We start from the raw sequence: 22,499 nt of genomic DNA, 5'->3' as shown, positions 1-22,499 counted from the left end.
AGTGCACTTGCTAGAGTCTGTTTCGAGGACAACAAGTTTTTTGGTTCCTACTGGTGTCTTGTATAAACATGCTTCACTGTGCTCTAAATGCTGCAGAGTACAATAAGATTTCAGGTTGTGAGTCAGCACAAGAAATCTGGAAGAAGCTAGAGGTCACATACGAGGGAACCAGCAAGGTCAAAGAATCAAATGTGAATCAGCATATGAGGATGTACGAGATTTTCGAGATGAACGAAGGTGAAGGGATCTCTGAGATGAACTCAAGATTTACCAACATGATCAACGAGCTCAAGAGAGTTGGCAAAATCTTCTCTGAAGAGGAGCAAGTAAAGAAAATAATGAGAAGCCTCCTCAAGAGCTGGCAGGCAAAGAAAACTATCATTGAGGAAGCTCAGGACTTGACCACCTACAAGTATGATGAGCTCATTGGATCTCTGATGACCCATGAGATCTCAATGAAGAACTTTGAGGTCAAGGAAAAGTCTGAGGACAAGAAGCAAAAGTCTGTTGTCATGAAAGCAGACTCCACCGACGACAGCACATCAGATGATGAAGAAATGGCCATGTTCACAAGAAAGATGAAGAGGCTATTCCGGAAGAATGAGAAGTATGGCAAGAAGCCATTCCGGAAGTATGACAAGTACAAAGCTAAGCACAACGACAGCAAAACCAGAAAGGAGAGCTCAAAGCCAATCACCTGCTTCGAGTGTCATCAGCCTGGCCATATCAAGTCAAATTGCCCTACACTCAAGAAAGATAAGAGAAACGACAAGAAGGCAATGGTGGCAACCTGGAGTGATAGTGACGAGTCATCATCCTCTGAAGCTGGTGCCACTAAGTCAGCAAACATCTGCTTTATGGCTGATGAGTTTGCTGAGCCTCACGTTTCTGAAAAGGGTGAAACCTCCTATGCATCAGACAATGAAGAAGAAACCACTGAGGTAATATCTCTTCATATGCTTAGGAATGAAATGATAAACGCACTGAGTGATCTTTACTCATTAGTCAAACGGTGTAACAAAAAGGTAAAGGCACTCAGTAGGCGGTGTGATGAGATAGAAGAGGTCAAACTCAGTGACCTTCGACATCTCCTTCAGGACAATACCGGGCAAGATGAAAATCTAAAAATCATGCATAGGTTTGTCACCGAGGTCCAATCAGATTCTAAGAAACTGAGAAAGGACATCACATCTATTCAGAACCAACTCGGGGTTCTGAACAAAAGAAATTCCCATCAGAACGCTCAGTACCAACGTACTAGTTGGTGGAGATGGAATCCCCAGCAAAAGGTTGATGCGTCCTCACCTAAGTTGGGATGAAGACTCACTAAGGGATAAGTGTACCCCGTCATTATCAAGTAATAAATCTGGAAAGTCCAGGTATCGAATCCACAGGACTTATTTACCACAAGTATCGAATTACTAGGTTTCAGGTGTTATCTAGGCTTTGTGGGTTTTGAGTTGGTTTTTCTAAGTTAATCTACTCCTAGGTTGAATTATACTATTCCTAGCTAAGTTATCTGATTCTAACTAAGTTATTCTACGCCTAATTAAGTTACTCTACCCCTAATTAAGTTAAACTACTCCTAAGTGATCTTTTACCAAAGCCATTATCCGAAGGAACATGAAGGGATACGATGATAATGAAAATAGATTGTTTAAGCAATTGAATTAAAACCTAAGTCACTTGTGACCGAGGCGATTAACCCGACCTATCCTCCTAAAGTCCCTAGTTCGTGATTCCCTTGTAAGGCCGAAACTAGCTCCAAGGCTCAGCAATTTGGGCTTAATCTTCTATAGGGTCGTCAATCCTATAGGCACTGACTAGGTCAGATTCAGCTCGCAATATGTGCCAACTTGATTTTGGGATTATCGAATGAGTTAAACCAATCAGACAAAGCGTAAGACAAAGATTAAAGCATTAAAACAATTGAATGAACAAGAACTATAATATATATCAAAGATGAAAGTATTGTCACGAAGTTACAATGAGCCTAGGATTCATAACATGTATCAGAGGCTAGACAGAATATAAAAGAAGAAAAATCCCTTTCAGGGAACCTGTCTACCAATGCAGCGTCTTCCTAGGACTTAAGGATGGAGCTTGAGCAATCCTCGGTGAACGGAGCTTCGGAGGTGTCTTCAATGGAGGTTTGAAGGATATGGAGGAGGTGGAGAGGATTTCTCAAGATGAAAAGCTAAGAAAATTACAAAGATAAAAGATGCCTAATTTACATTGGAAAAATCCTATTTATAGACGCGGTTCGGGCCCTTTTCTTGACCTAATTCGTGTCCTTATGCGTGTAGGAAGTCGTGGGGTCCGTAGTGGCATCGTGGGGGCGGAATTGGTCTTTTTGACCAATTCCCGCAGGTCTGCTCGCCGAGCAGGCACTGCTCGTCGCGAGCAGGCACAGTGCCTGGGCGGTGCCTGGGCAGTGCCTGGGCAGCTCTCCGAGCAGCGCCTGGGCTGCTCGCCGAGCAGCGCCCGGGCTACGCGCCGAGCAGTGCCTGGGCTGCTCACCGATGCTCAATTTGCCGAGCGACTGCCGGGGGTCCCCGAGACACGATTTTTGCCTGAAATTGATCATGTTTTAACCTGCACACGCACATAAACTCCAAACAACATTAGTCCAAAGGCTAAATTGACCCGCCAATCGCTTATTTTGAGCAAACGCTTCGTTTGGTGCGACTTTTAACGGATCAATTAGCTTCAAAAGATAACGGAATTATAATATGCATGCCATTTTGGCCGTATTTGCCTAAATTGATCATAAAACGAGCCTGAACAACGAAAAGTAAATAAAACATTTCCAATTTCTAACTAACTCACACAAAAGCATTTAAATGCGAGAATTGCTCGCTTATTAACTAAATAATGCTAAAAACCGTTCTAAAACCGTACCCAAAGATAGGGGTTTTTGACCCCTATCAAAGGTCCAATGTGACTTTTGTGGGAAGAATGGCCACACTACAAAAGTGTGTCGCCACCGAGTGAAATATAATGTATCACCTGCTGAGCCTAACAAACGAGGACCCAAAAAGATTTGGGTACCTAAAAGTAACTTGTTGTATTGTAGGTGGGCCTGAGGTGTGCTGAGAAGTCAAAGTCGTGGTACATTGACAACGCATGCTCAAGGTATATGACGGGTAATAAAACTCAGTTCATCACACTTGTGCATAAACATGGAGGAAACGTAAGTTTTGGAGACAATAAAAAGGGTAAGATAGTTGGGTCAGGAACCGTAGCTCAGTTGTGTGACAACGGTAGGAAAGTTATATTTGATGCCTCTGGATGTCAAATACTCGAGGGTAAGACCAATGAGTTAATATTAACTGCTCCGCGTGTCGATAATGTCTTTATGCTGAATTTGGAAAAGAAGTTTTCAAAAGATATATGCTTAGTGTCAAAGGAAGAAAATTCCTGGCTATGGCATAGGAGACTTGGTCATGTAAGCATGGACCTCCTGGCCAAGTTAGTAAGAAAGCAACTAGTTAAGGGACTGCCCAAACTTAAGTTTGAAAAAGATCAATTATGAAATGCTTGTCAGTATGGAAAACAAACTAGAAAATATTTTCAAAGCAAAAACATTGTCTCAACCAAGCGTCCATTAGAGTTGCTACACTTGGATCCCTTCGGACCAGTCCAGCTGATGAGCTTGGGGGGTAGAAGATTTTCCTTGGTTATTGTAGATGACTTTTCTCGGTATACTTGGGTCATCTTGCTCAGTAGCAAGGATGAAACATTTGAGATGTTTTCTACACTGTGCAAAAAGCTTGAAAATGATAAAGACCTAAAAATTGCTCACATTCGAAGTGATAATGGTGGAGAATTCAAAAACCAATTGTTTGATGAATTCTGTGAAGCCAACGACATTGACCACAACTTTTCTACTCCTAGAACTCCTCAACAGAATGGGGTAGTTGAAAGGAAAAACAGAACTCTGGTTGAAATGGCCAGGACAATGCTGAGTGAGAATAGGCTTCTGAAGTACTTTTGGGGAGAAGCTGTTAACACAACGTGCTATATACTCAATAGGGATCTAGTCAGACTATACTGAGGAAAACCCCATATGAACTTTGGAAACGACGAAAACCTAACATAAGTTATTTTCGTGCCTTTGGTTATAAATGCTTCATTTTGAATACTAAAGACAATCTTGCAAAGTTTGATTCAAAGGCTGATGAAGCCATCTTTTTAGGCTACTCAACAAACAGCAAAGCATATAGAATTTTCAATAAACGATCTCAGGTTTTAGAAGAGTCTGCCCATATTGAGTTCGATGAAACTAACCCTATAGAGAAGGTCAATCAGACAACTGAAGATGATCCCAACTCAGCACCTGCTGACTTAAGCGCAACTACTGAGTCACTCCCTCAAGGACTGACTAAAGTAAAAAACGGAACTGAAATCATTTTCACTGACCAATTTACACCTGCAAAGATTGTTGAAACACCAACCACTGAAGACATTACACTGCCGAGAGAGCTCAGAATCCCAAGAGGATATTCTGAAAGCAATATTCTCGATGCTGCTGAGAATCACCTCATGACAAGGAATCAACTCATGAGGTACCTCAACAATATAGCCTTCATGTCAGTTCTAGAACTGAAGAACTTTTCAGAAGCTAAGAACGATGAATTCTGGATAGGTGCAATGCAAGAGGAGCTTGACCAATTCAGAAGGAATGATGTTTGGGACTTAGTGCCAAATCCTAAAAGCCAGAAGACAATAGGAACAAGATGGGTCTTCCGCAACAAGCTTGATAAACAAGGGAACGTAGTCAAGAACAAAGCAAGACTCATAGCTCAAGGCTACAATTAGCAGGAAGGTATTGACTACGGTGAGACCTTTGCCCTAGTGGCAAGGCTAGAAGCTATTAGAATACTGTGTGCCTATGCTAGTTTTATGAACTTTAAATTGTTTCAAATGGATGTCAAAAGTGCATTTTTAAACGGAGTTATAACTGAGGAGGTATATGTTAATCAGCCTCTAGGGTTTGAGGATCCTAAGTTCCCAAACCACGTTTATAAGCTCAAGAAGGCTCTATATGGTCTAAAGCAAGCACCACATGCTTGGTATGAACGACTAATAAGCTTTCTGCTGACTAGAAATTACGTCAAGGGAAAAGCTGATACAACCTTATTTATAAAGAAAAAGGGTAAAGATACGCTTCTGGCACAAATCTATGTTGATGACATCATGTTGGTGCTACTAATGAGTCTCTATGCAAGGAATTTAGTAACCAGATGCAGACTGAGTTTGAGATGTCTATTGATAGGCACGAAATTGATCCTATTTAAGCATACTGATAGGGGTAAAAAACCCCTATCTTTGGGTACGGTTTTAGGACGGGTTTTAGCATTATTTAGTTAATAAGCGAGCATTTCTCGCATTTAAATGCTTTTGTGTGAGTTAGTTAGGAATTGGAAACGTTTTATTTATTTTTCGTTGTTTAGGCTCGTTTTATGACCAATTTAGGCAATTACGGCCAAAATAGCATGCATAGTATAATTCCGTTATCTTTTGAAGCTAATTGGTCCGTCAAAAGTCGCACCAAACGAAGCGTTTGCTCAAAATAAGCGATTGGCGGGTCAATTTAGCCTTTGGACTAATGTTATCTGGAGTTTCTGTACATGCGCAGGTATAAGTTCGGACGAAAAAGGCATCGACGGCAGTCGGCAAGCACACGGGGGCATACCAGGCAAGAATGCTCGACGAGCGGACCTCCGTAGGCCATTCCTGATCGCCGAGTAGGCCGCCAGAGGCCTGCTCGCCGAGCAAGGCGCTGCTCGTCGCGAGTAGCGCCTGCTCGCCGAGCAGCTCGTCCTGCTCGGCGAGCAGACCTGCGGGAATTGGTCAAAAAGACCAATTCCGCCCCCACGATGCCACGACGGACCCCACGACTTCCTACCTGCATAGGGACACGAAAATAGGTCAAAAATAGGGCCGAGCCACGCCTATAAATAGAGTTTTTCCAATGTAATTTAGTATCTTTCATTATTTGTAAATTATCTTAGCTTTCCCCTTGAATTTCCTCTCCATCTCCTCCATCTTCATCAACCTCCATTGAAGCTCCTTCAAAGCTGTTCTCGAGGAATATTCAAGACCCGTCCTTAAGACCTAGGAAGCCGATTGCAGAGTAGACAGGTTCCTTGAAAGGGATTTTCGTATCTCATTTTACTTTTCCTTGTTTTTACTCTTTGATACAGTCTATGAATCTTAGGCTAATTGTATCCTGTGACATTATCATTCATCTTTAATAATATTTTAGCTCTTATTTTGTTCTATGATTAATTGTTTAATCTTTATCTTACGCTTTGTTCAATTGGTTTAACTCATTCAAAAGCCCCAAAATCGAGTAGGCACATATTGTGAGCTGAATCTGACCTAGTCAGAGCCTAGGAGATTGACGACCTCTTAGTTGATTAAGCCCAAATTGCTGAGCCTTAGACCTAGTTTCGGCCTTACAAGGGAATCACGCACTAGGAACTTCAGGAGGGTAAGTAGTGTTAATCGCCTTGAATACAAGTGACTTAGATTAGGTTTTTAATCGATAGACCTAATAACCTAACCTCATTATTATCGTTCATACCATGTTCCTTCGGGTAATTGAATTAGTGAAAGATCAATTAGGAGTAGTTTAACTTAATTAGGAGTAGTTTAACTTAATTAGGCGTAGAATAACTTAGTTAGAACTAGATAACTTAGCTAGGAGTAGCATAATTCAACCTAGGAGTAGATTAACTTAATCAAAACCAATTCAAACCCCACAAAGCCTAGATAAGTCCTGAAACCAAGTAGCTCGATACTTGCAGAAATAAGTCCTGTGGACGATAACCTGGACTTAACCAGAAATTTATTACTTGATAACGACGGGGTACACTTATCCCTTAGTGAGTCTTCATCCCAACTTAGGTGAAGGTGCATCAAGTTTTTGGCGCCGTTGCCGGGGATTTATTTGTTCTACAATATCGAACCAAAGGTCGATTTGTTAGTTTAGGCATTCATTGTGAATACCTTTGTTTATATCATTCATACTTATACTTATTCATATCATTGTGTATATATATACTTGTTTATATCATACTTGCTTATATTTGACTATAACTTACACTTGTATATACAAATACTTGTTGATATACTATTACTTCAATTCTGTAACATTACTTGTACTTATAAAATCATTCTTCCAGCAATTATGGACAATAGAGCTTCAAATCCGTCCATGAACGATCTCAACACAAAAATGGATTTCCTTGTGGCTTCATACAACCGTAATAACCAACCAAGGACACCATTTTGCGAGAGATGTGGCCAGAATCACCCCGGTAAGGTATGCCACGTCAACTACTACGTACCTAGAGGTGAGAATGTAAGTTACTTGGGTAATCATCAAAGGTATAATTCTGAAACCCCAACTTACAACTATTATGATCAGGAGCATACACAATATCCACCGGCGCCCTACATGGCACCCGTGGATACCCTTCCATGTCCCCATTCTATCTCTGATTTTTATGGCAGGTAAACAGAGTGCTCAGAAGGAATAATGACCTCTTAAGAGAGATATCCGTCCGACTGACAGCCAACGAGGAGGCATGCAGGACCCTGAGCAACCAGCTTGCCGCAATCAGACAAGAAGAAAGGGAATGCCAAGAGGCGTTCCTCTTATAAGAGGAGGCAATTCAAGCCATCGCCCTAAGGAGCGGCAAGGAAGTGGACACACTCGTGGCACCTCCATCGAAAACACATCCGTCACCTCAGGTAAGTAGGGAACCGGAAGTGGTAAGCAACCCCGGTCCCGCATCTGAAACTCCAGCTCCTGAAGTAGCTGTAGAAAAAGTAGTTAGGCCTTATGCACCAAAACTGCCATTTCCTCAGAAACAGAAAAAGGCCAACTTAGATAAGAAATTTGCTCGGTTTTCGGAAATCCTTAGTAGATTAGAAATCAATATTCCATTAATGGAAGCACTAGAGGAAATGCCGAACTATGCAAAATTTATTAAAGACATGTTGTCGAAAAAGAAAAAGTTTGGGGAAAATGAGATAGTGGGTTTAACAGAACAATGCTCGGCCATAATCACCCATAAATTACCCCCCAAACTTAAAGATCAAGGGAGCTTTACCATCCCGTGTAGGATAGGCAACATGCACATAGATAGGGCATTATGCGATTTAGGAGCAAGTATTAATCTTATGCCTTTATCAATTTTCAGGAAATTGGGACTCGGAGAGCCTAAACCTACAAACATGACACTGCAGCTAGCGGATAGGTCGATCGCACGGCCTAGAGGCATAGTTGAAGATGTATTGGTGAAGGTGGACAAACTGATCTTCCCGGTCGATTTTGTGGTCCTCGACATGGAAGAAGACGACTCCGTCCCCATTCTTCTTGGGAGACCATTCCTTGCAACCGGTAGGACACTGATAGACGTCCATGGAGGTAAATTGGTCCTAAGGGTGAAGGACGAAGAGGTAACATTTAACGTTTATGGGTCTATGAAATTTCCTCAAGAACGCTCCAAAAGTTGTAACTTTGTAGATGCGCTAATAGATGAATGTATTGAGGAAGTTGACCTTAACATGAGAAATACCTCTTTAGAACTCGGTCTAGGTGGTGAGGAATGTGAAAACTCGAATGAACCATTTGAAGATCTCCCACCTGAAAAATGTTATTGGGTCAAGGGTAGAAAAGAGGACCTTGATCGTGAGATCAAACCTAAACCCAAAACCTCATTAGAGGAACCTCTAGAATTGGAGCTTAAGCCCTTGCCCAACAATCTGAAATATGTTTTTCTTCAACCTCCCACAGATTTACCCGTTATTATTTCTTCTTTGTTGACAGTTGAACAGGAAGAAAAATTGGTGGAGGTGCTGATGCAACATAAAGGGGCCTTTGGATGGTCAATCCACGACATCAAAGGCATCGACCCCAAAATCTGCACGCATAGGATTTTCCTTGAGGAAGAGATCAAGCCATCCGCCCAACCTCAATGACGGCTCAACCCTAACATGAAAGAGGTGGTAAAAGCCGAGGTTATAAAACTCCTCGACGCAGGTATCATCTTTCCGATTTCTGATAGCCAATGGGTAAGCCCGGTTCAATGCGTGCCCAAAAAAGGGGGAACAACGGTAATGGAAAATGAAAAAGGGGAATTAATCCCAACTAGAAAGGTTACGGGTTGGCGTGTATGCATAGATTATAGGAAATTAAACGAGGCCACCCGTAAAGACCACTTTCCTTTGCCATTTATTGATCAAATGTTGGAACGGTTGGCAGGGCACGAATTTTTCTGTACTTTAGATGGGCTATCCGGCTATATGCAAATTCCTGTGGACCCTTTGGACCAAGAGAAAACCACATTCACTTGCCCCTATGGGACTTTCGCATATAGGCGGATGCCTTTCGGATTATGTAATGCCCCTGCCACATTCCAGCGTTGTATGATGGCTATGTTTTCTGACATGGTCGAGGAGTTCCTAGAAATTTTCATGGATGATTTTAATGTTGTAGGACCTACTTTCGACCAATGTCTTGAAAACTTGGACCGAGTCTTAGAACGTTGTGAAGACAAAAACTTGGCACTCAATTGGGAAAAGTGCCAGTTTATGGTCCAAAATTGTATAGTGTTAGGACACAAGGTGTCGGGAAAGGGGATCGAGGTCGATCCGACAAAAATTGAGGTCATTGAAAAACTGCCACCTCCTACCAATGTAAAATTGGTTAGGAGCTTTTTAGGACATGCGGGGTTTTATAGACGGTTCATAAAAGACTTTTCAAAAATCACTAAACCCCTCACTCAATTATTACTAAAAGATGCTAATTTTAATTTCAATGAAGAATGTATGTCTGCATTCAAATTACTGAAAAAGAAATTAATCGAAGCACCTATTATGGTAAGCCCGGATTGGTCCCTTCCCTTTGAGTAAATGTGCGATGCCAGTGATCTGGCTGTAGGAGCCTGTCTTGGGCAGAGGGTGGATAAACTTTTTCGCCCAATCTTCTATGATAGCAAAAACTTGAATGATGCACAGCAAAATTATTCAATAACTGAAAAGGAATTGCTAGCCGTAGTCTTTGCCTTTGACAAATTTAGATCTTATTTGGTGTTATCTAAGGTAATTGTTTTTACTGACCATGCAGCTCTAAGATATTTGATGAGCAAGCAAGATGCAAAACCTAGGCTGATTCGGTGGATCTTACTACTCCAAGAGTTTGACATCGAGATCAGAGACAAGAAAGGGGTGGAAAACGTAATATCAGACCACCTATCCAGGTTAGAGTCAGATCAACAAGCCTTAGAACATGAGGCAATCAAGGAGGTATTCCCGGACGAAACATTGTATTCGGTACGATCTCTCCCCTAGTTTGCAGACATCGCAAACTACAAAGTCGGTAACATTCTTCCCCTTGATTTAGATGCAAGCAAAAAACGTAAGTTTATGTTTGAAAACAAACAATATTTTTGGGAAGAACCATATCTGTTTCGATTCTGTACTGATGGCATGATTAGGAGATGTATACCCAAAGAGGAGGTAGATTCGGTGATTAATATATGTCATTCTAGGGAACCAGGTGGCCACTTCGGGCCAGATAGGACAGTGGCAAAAATCCTCCAAAGTGGGTTTTGGTGGCCACAAATGCATAAAGATGTTAATAACTATGTTAAATATTGTGATGCATGTCAAAGAGTAGGGAATATCTCTAGGAGAAATGAGATGCTTCAACAGGGCATACTTGTGTGTGAGCTATTTGATGTTTGGGGCATAGATTTCATGGGACCCTTCCCCATGTCCCACAACAACCAATACATTCTTGTGGCGGTTGACTATGTTTCCAAATGGATAGAAGCAGAAGCTCTACCCACAAATGACGCTCGAATGGTGATAAGATTTTTGAAAAAGAATATTTTTACCAGATTCGGCACCCCCCGGACCATTATCAGTGATGGGGGGTCCCACTTCTGCAATAGACAATTTGACACGTTGCTTCAAAAGTATAGCGTAGCTCATAGGGTTGCAACACCCTACCACCTTCAGACGAGCGGTCAGGTAGAAGTGTCAAATAGAGAGCTAAAACGTATTCTTGAGAAAACAGTAGGGAATGCTAGGAAAGACTGGAGCCTAAAGCTGGATGATGCCCTTTGGGCATATCGGACAGCTTTTAAGACTCCCATAGGAATGTCCCCCTATCGTTTAGTTTTCGGTAAATCTTGTCACCTACCTGTTGAATTAGAACATAAGGCATACTGGGCATTGAAATATCTAAATTTTGACCCTAAGCTTTCAGGTGAACTACAGTTAACTCAGCTGCACAAACTGGATGAGCTCCGGTACAATTCCTACGAGAATGCCAAACTGTACAAAGAACGGACCAAAAGGGTGCATGATAGGAAAGTACAAAAGAAAACTTTTCAAATAAGCGATCAAGTACTTTTATACAACTCCCGATTGAGATTCTTCCCTGGCAAGCTCAAGAGTAGATGGTACGGGCCATTCTCAGTCATCAACGCGCATCCCTCCGGAATGGTCGAAATCGAGGGGAAGAATGGGATTATCCAGAAAGTAAACGGGCACCGTCTGAAGATCTATCTTGGCAAAGATGATTCGGACGTACAAGTTCTGCGCCTACAGACAATCACATACCCCCCGGCCGATCAGTAAGTTGTCTTCTCCACCCTAACTCTTTACACTTGTTCTTTATGATTTGTGATGCAATGTTGGAACTTATTGCATATTTTTAGTGTGAGGAGGAGGGGTAGACAAACTTACAAAAATTGTATAAATTTTTTAATTTTTGTTGCATCGTGTCTAGTTTAGTTTTGCGTTTTTCGGGTTTTATTTATGTTTTGCATGTTTAGGACCTAAAACCGTGAACCTCATTCGAATCTAAACTTCGTTATTTGTCCTTGAGGGCTGAGAACCGAATCTTAGATTGCATGACAACTAGTTTAGGTGTAGGACACAATCCTTGTATCTGTAAAAGCATGAGCTAAAGTTTGCATTTAGACCCTACTTTTGAAGAAATGCTAAAATCAGTACTTAGGTAGATAACTTAAGAATTGAAGGCATGTGATGTTAAACTTGAGTTTGGGGAAAACTAGTAAACACAAAATTGAAACCCAAAGAATTGTGAGTTGAATTTGAGCCTAAGAGCGAACATCAAAAAGCTCTTTTTCTTGACATTTTTGTGTGAACGCTTTGACTTGTGGAAGATTACAGATTTTGCACCTAATACTGTGTTGAACCTACATGCAATGATTTGAGATGATAAACGATGAAATCAGCCTCATTAGAATTAACCCTTTTTCTTTACCTTATTTTCTCTTTTTCATCTACTCTAGGAAGCCCCTTTGAGCCTATATTTTTGTAGTTTGTAGATTTTTCTTTCCTCCTAACCCAATTTTTGCAAACCATCACTTGGTTTGTTACTTAACCCTAAGTTTTTGCAAAGCTCACATCGAGCCTTTGTTTTCCTCTAGCGCTTTGTCTTTGTTTATGGCATCATAGTAGCAAGCCAAAAGGCTAAGAAGTGATTGAGCATCACTATCCAAAAAGAAAAAAAAAGAGAAAAACAGAAAAAGAAAAGAAAAGAGACGAACAAAAAGGAGAACTTCATTCCTCAGTTCTTAAAATCAAAATGTCTCAAGAAAAAAAAAAGGAAAAAAAATAATGAATAAAAAGCTCAGTCACTTCACATTTGCTAAAGCCATTTTAACTTTGTTTTTCTAGCGCTAGAACTATTAACCCTTATTGTACCTTTAACCCTCTAACCACATTACAACCCCAATTCGAGGCTGTTTTTGATATCATCGGAGTCATATAGCATAGTAGAGGAACTCGGATGAACGTGCAAAATCAACGTAATCCTAAGCAAGAACATAAGCCGAGAGTAAACACTTTAGCCACCAAAATTGTGTGAATTGAGTGAACTACCTATGGTGAGGTGTTTTACTTAGCGATCCCCTCAAGCTCATTTAATTGAACATGTGTCCTTTTGCTTAAAACTATGGCCTATGATAATTGAAATGCGGCTTTTGGATATCGTGTCTCTACTTTGTATTTCCGAATGCATGTAATTATAAATGCTCGAAATTGTGTCAAGCACCTAGTCAAATCGGGAGGTTTTCTAGCTTGCTTGTGATTGCGGGTTTAGTTTTTTTAGTTTACTTGGGGACAAGTAAAGTTTTAAGTGCGAGGAGGTTTGATAGGGGTCAAAAACCCCTATCTTTGGGTACGGTTTTAGGACGGGTTTTAGCATTATTTAGTTAATAAGCGAGCATTTCTCGCATTTAAATGCTTTTGTGTGAGTTAGTTAGGAATTGGAAACGTTTTATTTATTTTTCGTTGTTTAGGCTCGTTTTATGACCAATTTAGGCAATTACGGCCAAAATAGCATGCATAGTATAATTCCGTTATCTTTTGAAGCTAATTGGTCCGTCAAAAGTCGCACCAAACGAAGCGTTTGCTCAAAATAAGCGATTGGCGGGTCAATTTAGCCTTTGGACTAATGTTATCTGGAGTTTCTGTACATGTGCAGGTATAAGTTCGGACGAAAAAGGCATCGACGGAGTCGGCAAGCACACGGGGGCATACCGGGCAAGAATGCTCGACGAGCGGACCTCCGTAGGCCATTCCTGCTCGCCAAGCAGGCCATGCCTGCTCGCCGAGCAGGCCACCAGAGGCCTGCTCGGGCGAGCAGGATGCCTGCTCGCCGAGCAACTCGCCCTGCTCGGCGAGCAGACCTGCGAGAATTGGTCAAAAAGGCCAATTCCGCCCCGACGATGCCACGACGGACCCCACGACTTCCTACCTGCATAGGGACACGAAAATAGGTCAAAAAGAGGGTCGAGCCACGCCTATAAATAGAGTTTTTCCAATGTAATTTAGTATCTTTCATTATTTGTAAATTATCTTAGCTTTCCCCTTGAATTTCCTCTCCATCTCCTCCATCTTCATCAACCTCCATTGAAGCTCCTTCAAAGCTGTTCTCGAGGAATATTCAAGGCTCGTCCTTAAGACCTAGGAAGCCGATTGCAGAGTAGACAGGTTCCTTGAAAGGGATTTTCGTATCTCCTTTTACTTTTCCTTGTTTTTACTCTTTGATACAGTCTATGAATCCTAGGCTAATTGTATCCTGTGACATTATCATTCATCTTTAATAATATTTTAGCTCTTATTTTGTTCTATGATTAATTGTTTAATCTTTGTCTTACGCTTTGTTCAATTGGTTTAACTCATTCAAAAGCCCCAAAATCGAGTAGGCACATATTGTGAGCTGAATCTGACCTAGTCAGAGCCTAGGAGATTGACGACCTCTTAGTTGATTAAGCCCAAATTGCTGAGCCTTAGACCTAGTTTCGGCCTTACAAGGGAATCACGCACTAGGAACTTCAGGAGGGTAAGTAGTGTTAATCGCCTTGAATACAAGTGACTTAGATTAGGTTTTTAATCGATAGACCTAATAACCTAACCTCATTATTATCGTTCATACCATGTTCCTTCGGGTAATTGCATTAGTGAAAGATCAATTAGGAGTAGTTTAACTTAATTAGGAGTAGTTTAACTTAATTAGGCGTAGAATAACTTAGTTAGAACTAGATAACTTAGCTAGGAGTAGCATAATTCAACCTAGGAGTAGATTAACTTAATCAAAACCAATTCAAACCCCACAAAGCCTAGATAAGTCCTGAAACCAAGTAGCTCGATACTTGCAGAAATAAGTCCTGTGGACGATAACCTGGACTTAACCAGAAATTTATTACTTGATAACGACGGGGTACACTTATCCCTTAGTGAGTCTTCATCCCAACTTAGGTGAAGGCGCATCACATACCATATGTGATAAAATGGGGCTAATAAAGGTTTATTCATGTGAAAATGAAGGACTAATTGGTGTGTTATTCAGATTTGTATTGATCAAGTCAAAAAGACTGTTATGCAGCCTGTTTTGCGTCTGCCAAGAGGAGAGGAGCTAGCTTTGAACCAGCGGGTAATGCTGCGATCTGATGAAGGACAGCGACGTGAGGAAGCAGACAGGAATAGGCGGCAAAAAGAAGCATGATGACTTGACATTTCGACTCTTGAGTGTTCAAGAGTCAAAGAAGATACCACCAATTTTAGCACCAAAAACAATATCCATCTCTTTTTGTACAATCTTTCCATTGTAATATTTTAGTTTATTTTGTGTACTCTTTTGAGATCTTTTTCCCTCCTATTTATATCGGTAGTGGAGGGAAAGGAAGATATACTTTGGATACTGAACAATTTTGAGAGAAGAAGCTCTCGAGGAACGAAATGATAACTCCTTCCATGGAGTCTCGTAGATTAAGCTCAGGCTGTTCACTCTGCACCATGAGTGAGTAGTCGTTTTAAATGGGCTAGGCCAGAAAGGGCTGGTTCTGTAAGTTATCCATTTCCTTTTTATGAATGAATGTTAATATATGTTGATGTGTTTGATAAGGTTCTTATTCGCATGTTATATGCATCTAGTAGTGAATGATGAATGATAGGGAATTTCTTTCTTATTCATGGATCTCTTATCAAACTTCCAAGACCCGAAATAGGAATATAAGGGGATTGTATCAAGGGTTTTCTAGGTAGAAATGATGTTTCACTCGTAATGCAAGAAAGAACCAACATTAAGGACGCTTAAGGTTGTAGTAAGTCTTAGAATCTTAAGAACACACGAAAGTTGACTTAAGTGAGCTTTAAAGCAGAGACCTTGACTTCACTTTATGACATTCATGAATAAATAGGAAATATGATGCTGCATGCAACCTGTTCCGCTTTGGCTTAGCCTGTTCTCTCTTTTTATCATAACCAAAACACATTTTCTGAAATAGAATCTTTACATTTAGTATTTTCAGTAACCAGATCAAAATCATTTCTCAACTAAAGAAAAAGTCACATACCACGAACACCCTGTTCCACAAGGTTTTTCTAGTAAAAATTGGTCATCAATCCCTGAGGAGACGATACTATACTTATCATTTTATTACTTGTATCTAGTGCACTTGCTAGAGTCTGTTTTGAGGACAACAATTTTTTGGCGCCGTTGCCGGGGATTGAAAGCAACAAATTTTATCTAAAAATTTCTGTGAAACAAGGTGTTTTTAATCTGTTTGTTCAATAGCGCAGCCAAAGGCAGTTTTTATTGCTGTCTATGCATAGAGCTGGACCACCAGTTTTTCCTATCGATCTTGAGTTAGAGAGAACATGTAGAAGGAACCAAGCGGCAGCTAGGCGAGCAAGGCAGAGAGAAAGACAGAGACAAAGAAGAATGGCTGGACGAATACCAGAACAACCTAATCCAGAAGGAGAAGGTGAAAACAATAATCCACCAGTCATGAGAATCAGGGATTATTCCAGACCTACCACTGAAGGGCACTCGTCATGCGTTGTGATGCCTAATGAAGGGAACAACATGTTCAAGGTAAAAGCATCGATGATACAGATGTTACAAGCAGCTGTGCAATTCAATGGGTACCACACTGAAGATCCAAACGCAGATATCCAGGAATTTGTTACGCTGTGTAACACTTTCCGATCGAATAGGGGAGTTGCCGATGACGTGATAAGGCTGAAGTTGATTCATTTTTCTCTTAAGGATAAAGCAAAGAACTGGCTAAAGAACTTGCAGCCAGGGTCCATTGCAACCTGGCAAGACATGGCCAGTGCGTTTCTGATGAAATACTTTCCACCAAGACAAGCCATCAAACTGAGAAATGAAGTATCCCGCTTTGTGCAAGAAGAGGATGAGTCTTTGGCAGAAGCGTGGGAAAGATATAAGGAGCTGCTAAGGAGGGTACCAAATCATGGCATCCCTATGTGGATGCAAGTGCAAAATTTCTACAATGGAGCAACTGATACTTACAAAATCCAGATAGAATCCAATGGTAACCCCAAGGATCTTGAACCGCAAGCCTTGTATGACCTCATTGAAAAGGTGGTAAACACAAGTTATAATTGGCACTCAACTAGGAGTGAAGGGAAAAAGACGGCAGATGGTGATGTAGTTTCCAAGCTGACCACCCAGGTGGAACAGCTTGCGAGGCAACTCAGCAAAATTAATGTATCATCCATCCATAGTGAACCACCATTTCATGATGTATGTGATTTCTATGGAGGGCCTCACTTCAACATCAACTGCCCTGGAGTAAAACATGGAAAAGGTGATCATGAATAATGCGATTACGCTGGATACAATAAGAGGAACCCACCAAACCCTTACTCTAACATATACAATCCAACCACCAGGAATCATCCAAATTTCGGGTGGACTGGACAGCAAAACCGGCAGGAACAACCAAGATACCAACAGCAGCAGGGAGGACATTATCAAAGGCAACCTCAATAGCCCTACAAACAGCCTGTTCAACCTAAGGAGGACATCGAACAGGACATAAAGACCATGATGATGCAATTTATGAAGCAGACACAGGCTTCCATAAAGAATTTGGAGACTCAGGTGCATCAACTAGCGGCTTCATCGTCATCAAAAGGAAAAGGGATTATGCCTAGCAACACCAAACCAAACCCTAAGGGAGATGTTATGGACATCACGTTACGGTCTGGTAAGGAAACCTCTTCTCCTTTAATTGCTAACAAGAAGGCTGAGTGTGCAGGTACATCTAAAACTGCTGAGAATGAAAAAGAACAGACCATTCAGGACAAGGAAGGGCCAGCCGTGACGGATCTAACATCTGACCTTAATCAGGAGGAACAAGGGAAGAAGTACTATCCACCTCCTCCCTATGTACCACCTGTACCCTATTCGGCCAGGCTCGTGAACAAAAAGCTCGAAGAGCAAAACTCCAAAGTGCTGGACACATTGAGGAAGCTGCACATCAACATTCCCTTTGTGGAAGCACTTGCCCAGATGCCTACATATGCAAAATTTCTGAAGGACATCCTTTCCAATAAGAAGAAATTGGAAAAGATCGCGATGATCTAGCTAAATAGAGACTGTTCGTCCATACTCCAGAACAAGCAGTAGGTTCCTAAAAAGCCTAAGGATCCAGGGAGTTTTTCAATTCCATGTTCTATTGGCAAATTAAACATTGATAATGCATTATGTGACCTAGGTGCTAGTATAAATCTCATGTCATACTCTGTTTATGTTAAGCTAGGGTTAGGTGAACCACAACTAACTAGGATGTCAATCCAATTGGCTGATAGGTCTGTGTGCTACCCTAGGGGGATTTTGGAGGATGTGTTAGTCAAGGTAGGGAAGTTCATACTACATGTAGATTTCATAATCATGGATATAGATGAGGATTTGCATGTTCCTATAATTCTGGGTAAAGCATTAATAGATGTGGGAGAAGGGCAATTATTCTTGAGAATTAATGGGGAAGAAATAATTTTCAAAATGAATGAAGCTATGAGACGTGCTAACACAAATGATGATACATGCTATTTCTTAGATGACTTCCACAGCTTGTCTGATTCGCATGAACAGGGACAGGACACATTGGAGGCACTATTGGGAGAAGAGGTGAACCTTTGTGAAGGAACATGTTGTTCCATTGAAAGAGAAGCCTCACCACTTCCCCCATACATAAATGAGCCCACTCATAAAGAGCCACCGGAGATACCCACTGTTCCATTGTCTAAACCAGAACTCAAACCTTTACCATCCCACCTTGAATATCCCTTTCTTGAACCACCCAATGGAAGCCCCGTAATTATATCTTCAAAGCTGACTCCCGACCAGAAAGCGCAGCTCATGGAGGTCTTGAGACGAAACAAAGATGCAATTGCCTGGAAGATGGATGATATAAAGGGAATTAGCCCGACAGTATGTGTTCATCGGATTCTCATGGAGAAGGACCACAAGTCGCCTGTCCAACCACAGTGAAGGCTGAACCCGCACATGAAGGAGGTGGTCAGGAAAGAAGTAATCAAACTGTTAGATGCTGGCATCATATATCCTATCTCAGATAGTATTTGGACGAGCCCTGTGCACGTAGTTCCAAAGAAAGGTGGCACCATGATTGTTCTAAATGAAAAGAACGAATTGGTTCCTACACGAACGATAAACGGCTGGAGGGTATGCGTAGATTACCAAAAGCTAAATGAGGCAACAAGAAAGGACCATTTCCCCTTGCCATTCATAGACCAAATGCTGAGGATATGCGTTCTACTGTTTTCTTGATGGGTATTCAGGGTACAATCAAATTGCCATTCACTCCGAAGATCAGGAGAAAACAACCTTCACCTGCCCATATGGAACTTATGCTTACCGACGTATGCCATTTGGATTATGCAATGCTCCAGTAACATTTTAGAGGTGCATGATGTCAATCTTTCATGATATGGTAGAGAGAACAACCGAGATCTTTATGGATGATTTCTCCGTCTATGGGAATTCATTTGGAAACTGTTTGAACAACCTGGAGGCTGTTCTAGTTCATTGTAGAGAGACAAACCTGGTGCTGAATTGGGAGAAGTGCTATTTCATGGTCACTGGAGGTATTGTACTCGGTCATCAAATCTCGGAGAAAGGAATGGAGGTCGACAAAGCAAAGGTTGAAGTGAAAGAGAAACTGATGTTCCAAACAATGTCAAGGATGTGCGGAGTTTCCTCGACCATCCTGGGTTCTACCGACGGTTCATAAAGGATTTCTCCAAGATAGCTTTGCCATTAACAGCACTGTTGTATAAAGATGTAGATTTCACCTTTGGCACAGACTGTGTGAAAGCATTTGAGATATTAAAAGGGAAACTGATCAACTCACAAATACTAGCTGCACCTAATTGGGATTTGCCTTTCGAGATGATGTGTGACGCTAGTGACACATGTGTGGGAGCTGTTCTTGGCCAGCGGATTGAGAAGAAGTTTCGACCGATTTACTATGCAAGTAAAATGCTGAATGAAGCACAGTAAAACTACACCACAACTGAGAAGGAGTTGTTAGCTGTGGTGTATGCTTTTGATAAATTCCAACCATACTTGGTCTTGTCAAAAGTAGTGGTCTACACAGACCATGCGGCCTTACGCTACCTGCTTGCAAAGAAAGATGCTAAACCAAGGCTAATTAGATGGTTTCTGTTGCTCCAAGAGTTTGATCTGGAAATCAAAGACAGGAAAGGAACGGAGAATGTAGCTGCTGACCATTTATCAAGAATTTCCACTGAAATTGGCCAGGAACAACCATAAATCCTAGAGAATTTTCCTGACGAACGGTTGTACTCTCTAAACCTTACACCTTGGTTTGCTGATATTGCTAACTATCTTGCGAGCTTAATTAAACCTTATAACTTGTCCACAAATCAGAAGAAGAAGTTCTATATGGAAATCAAATATTATTTTTGGGAAGAACTGTATCTTTTCAGGTTGTGTACTGACCAAATCATACGAAGGTGTGTGACCCAAAAGGAGGGACAGGATGTTCTGAATTATTGCCACGACAGAGAAGGTGGTGGGCATCATGGTGCAAGTAGGACAGCCGCGAAAGTGCTTTAATCAGGATTCTTTTGGCCAACCATATTCAGGGATGCCCACATATTTGTAAGTACATGTAATGAATGTCAGAGATTAGGTAATATCTCAGCCAGTAGTGCCATGCCTTTGAATAACATTGTTGTGTGTGAAATTTTTGACATATGGGGTATAGACTTCATGGGTCCATTCCCTTCATCATTTGGTAACAAATATATCTTAGTTGTAGTTGATTACGTAAGCAAATGGGTTGAGGCAATTGCTAGTCCCACTAATGATGCTCATGTGGTAGTAAAATTCCTAAAAAGGTTGTTCGCCCGATTTGGTGTCCCACGTGCTATCATTAGTGATCAAGGCACCCATTTCTACAATGCACAATTTGAAAAATTGATGGGCAAGCTTAGAGTCACTCATAGAATTGCCACACCATACCACCCACAAACCAGTGGGCATGTGGAGATCTCCAATCGTGAGATCAAAAGAATCCTTGAAAAAACGATGGGCAATTCTAGGAAGGACTGGGCAAACAAGCTTGACAATGCATTATGGGCTTACAGAACTGCTTAGAAGATGCCAATTGGAATGTCACCCTTTCGACTTTTATATGGAAAATCTTGTCACCTCCCAGTGGAAATGGAATACAAAGCATTTTGGGCACTAACTTTTCTAAACTTTGAGGAACAGGCTGTTGGTGAACAGAGACGCATGCAGCTCAGCGAAATGGAGGAATTTAGGCTGTTCTCTTATGAGAACGTGATGAACTACAAGGATAAGACCAAAAGATGGCACGATAAGAAAATTCAGGAAAAAGTCTTCCATGAAGGGCAGAGGGTACTTCTGTACAACTCTAGGCTTAGACTGTTTCCTAGAAAGCTGAAGTCACGATGGTCTGAACCTTACACCGTGAACAAGGTATTTTACCATGGAGCTGTGGAAATCGTCCAAAATGATCATGAACCATTTAAAGTGAACGGGCAGAGATTGAAACCATATCTTGAGAATGACATCCCGGGGGCAATTGATACTATCCATTTCCAAGATCCCCCGAGAACTTAACATCAGAAATAGGGTGTTTGCTGCAAACACCAATTGCAGCAGGAAAGAGGGGTAACCCTAAACCTTTGTACCCTGTTCACATTTTGTATATATTATTTCTGTCAACATTTTTAGAGTCAAATTAATTTCATTATACCTGTAGGGTCCGTAACATTTAACAAGAAATTCACCTCCAAATACCATGGGCAAAAATATAAACTTGCTACCCTTCATGTAGGATAAGTTTTAATTTTTACTTATACGAAAAAGGAGGAATGAATTTCAATTGGGAGGGAAATGTGTTGGCAAAAATTTAAATTGCAAATCTTAAAGATAAGGGCCAGTCACATCACTTCTTTTCGGTTTACTTTTTGTACTTAACCACTGCACACCTCTCTCGATAGTTTCAAAGCAAGTAAATAGTGGTTAATGCTAAAAAGTAACCGTTTACATCACCTCCCAAAGACGTCCTATCTCCATTCCGCTTTTGCTGCCACACCAACTCCTTACATGTGGCATTATGGGAGGCGTTGTAATAATTACGGTACTGGCAACAGTCCATTTCAAGCAACTGCTACTTAAAGGATGAGGGTAAAATACGGACCCTAGTAAAACCCTTTTCTTGTTTCTCTCTCTCACACCTTTCCCCATATCTTCTTGATAACCCTTTTGTGCAGCTATTTAGTCACCATTACAGGATGAGAACTCATGGTTCGGGTAAGGCAGTGAAAATCGAGGGCACGAAGAAGGAAACTAAGAAAGGAAAGGGGATGGCGGGCACTAGTGTTGTTGCGTTCATTCCAGACGAGAAGTTGGTCAAGAAACTCTCCCAGTTCAAAGATGCAAACGTCCAACAGTACTATGAAGATCTGGCGTAGTTAGAATTCGGTCCGGTGAGAATTGTTTGCTGGGACACATTGAAAAAGCTTAAACTGGCAAGCCGGGTGAAGGAACGTATGGAGGCTGGCCGCTTTGGTTGTTTCTTCGAAATGAAAGAGCCGGCCTACAAATAGCTCAC

This window comes from Euphorbia lathyris, chromosome 8, assembly GCF_963576675.1.
Source record: "Euphorbia lathyris chromosome 8, ddEupLath1.1, whole genome shotgun sequence".
NCBI classification, from domain to species: domain Eukaryota; kingdom Viridiplantae; phylum Streptophyta; class Magnoliopsida; order Malpighiales; family Euphorbiaceae; genus Euphorbia; species Euphorbia lathyris.
This window is presented reverse-complemented; position numbering follows the sequence as displayed.